The sequence below is a fragment of the Lolium perenne genome, chromosome 6 (genome assembly GCF_019359855.2).
Source record: "Lolium perenne isolate Kyuss_39 chromosome 6, Kyuss_2.0, whole genome shotgun sequence".
Taxonomy (NCBI): Eukaryota; Viridiplantae; Streptophyta; class Magnoliopsida; order Poales; family Poaceae; genus Lolium; species Lolium perenne.
Window position 1 is genome coordinate 63,099,097 of NC_067249.2, and position 2,378 is coordinate 63,101,474.

Sequence of the window (2,378 nt, forward strand, 5' to 3'; positions counted from 1 at the left end):
TATATGATGGCTTGAGGTTTGCTAATCCATGATTTGATCCTGAAATTTACTTACATATATCTATGGGATCTCACAGATGAGGGAGGAGCAGACTCCTCCACGAGTAAGGCCCTCCTCTTCCTCTCAATGCATCTTCCTTTCTCAAATCCCTCTCACTTTCTCTCTCTATCCACAGATCGGGCCACATGTGAGATGGCGGGGCGTGGTCTGCGTGACTCCATGAGATCCATGGACATCGGCTCTTCGTACGGCGTGGGGATGCGCAATGGCTCGGTGACAGAAAGCATGTGTTGCAGGCCAGCGGGCAGAGGAGGGAACCCTCGGCTACGGTCACAGTCGGTGTGGTATGGCTCCTTATCGACATCACAATCCCCTACGTCTGTTCTACTTCCCTTCAGGTAATTTGTTATCTTCCGTGCTCTGTGATGGCCATTTCTTATGCTTGGACTTGCAGGGAGATTGGAGCCAGCTCTCACTCATGTATTATAGATCTGCATATATATATGTGTGTATTATCTATTTTTTTAGTTTTCTGGTCATTTGATTTGATCAGTCTGTTATTCAGCTCGTTAAAACTGTTGCTTCTGATGATGATTTGTTGATGTTTTTTGCAGCTTAAGAATCACAAGAAGGTGATCTGGAGGAGGGAGGTGATCATTACTTGAACATTGGCAGTACCCACCGCTCCTCTCTCTATCCCTTAAACATTTTTTTTGGGTTTAAAACTGCTTCTGTCCAATGGTGGTGAAACTTAAGTAACTTGTGATAAGAAGAAGAAAGATATTACTAACCACATCATGCTTCTGTCAAATTCGTGATTGTGCTATAGCCATTGGTGTTTGCTGAAATTCAGGTCCTCCTGTAATATGCCATTGGTGTTTGCTAGGTGTTAGGTAGGGAAAACCTCTGTAATATATTAATCAAGCAATGCAACAGTACGGAAAATGTTTCAATGTTGGTTTTCTTTTATTTTCCAATTTATTTAACAGAAACCTGGTCCCTGTCTTATTTTGCAATGCAGCTGTTTCAGATGCTCCAGGTTTTAGAGCATCACTGGTTATGCCTATATGGAGGTTTACCATTCATCATCTTGTGCATGCCAATGGTGGCGTGTTTTCTTGTGCTCGTTTGTTGAATTGCGTAAGCTAGGCAAGTTGTGTCAAGATCTAAATATTTCAAAAAACATACCAGTTGTGCCTCCTGCTGATGGTCTTCATCCATCTGTTGTTTTTAGAAAGAAGAGAAGCGGAAGATCCGATGAAAGAGTTTGTTGATGATCATGGTGATTCTCTCTCCTCTCTCTCTCTCCCTTGACGCACGCAATCAAGTTTGTTTCTGCATTTTGGTGTTATGGCCTGTGCTAAATTTAAACATAGGATCTACATCTTTATTAAAGAAATAATAGTAACAAGCTAGAGGAGAACTTTGGTTAAAATCATTCTGTTTTCTATGCAACTACTTTTGTTTTGTTATGATCAGTGCTTGTCAGATGAAATGCAGAGAGAGCCTTATGCATAAGCTCTGCATCTCTATTAATTATTAGCTCGCATTATACTTCCATCATGCTTTTACTATTTTACTTCAAGGAGTTAACATTAATATATGATTTTCACAGCCAATCAGGTCTAACTTCTTGAATGATTTGCATTCATTGGATCCAGAGTTATATTGGCATATTCTATTCTTCAAGGTCTGAATCTATTTACATTGTGTGAAGAAGAAAATGGTTGTTGGCATGTTCAGTAGTGTAAGATCTTCGTGGAAGCTACATGTGGTTGCGCTTCTGTTTTGAAAAACAACTGCTGAAGTGCTGGTCTTTAGGTTTAAGTTTTTGTTCATATGTTCTGAAGCTATCATAATTTGAGTATTTTAATATAAATACAAATTGCCATAATTAGTATATGTACGGATGTTTTGGGCATCAATTGTGAGGCTGCACTCCTATCCAAATATTGTTGGGGGTATTGTGTCTTTATAGCATGAGATACCTCCATAAGATATGGCTTTAAATTTACCTATACAAAGTTCTTTGTCCCGACGTTATTTTTCCAATGATACAACCTCTCTCCCTGTCCATGTTCAGCATTATCATCACGACCTCTTGGCGATTTGAGTGTGTGCACTTGAGCTATTGGAAGATAATTCCATCAATGAATTCATACCTTTTTGGACATAATAAGTTCAGGTAATAGCTCTTTAGTCTAAGAGATCAGCAACATTTCATCACTCATCTCGGTGTTTCTCAGCCTTAGTTGTTCATGCTATCGGGAGCTGCCAGCATGCCAAACACTTACGCTGAGTTAAAGTTGCAATACCTGCAGGACTACATCGCGGTGACCCTCAATTCTAGAAAGTACGTACTCTATCCATTCATCTCA

General features: G+C 39.9%; 1 long non-coding RNA gene across 1 annotated transcript; it reads left to right on the forward strand.

Moving 5' to 3' along the window:
* The first annotated feature begins 255 nt into the window (after positions 1 to 255).
* Positions 256 to 656, forward strand: LOC139832102 (uncharacterized). The gene is made up of 3 exons (XR_011746680.1): positions 256 to 344; positions 455 to 505; positions 615 to 656. It is a non-coding gene; the product is annotated as an uncharacterized lncRNA (long non-coding RNA).
* Positions 657 to 2,378: the final 1,722 nt, after the last annotated feature.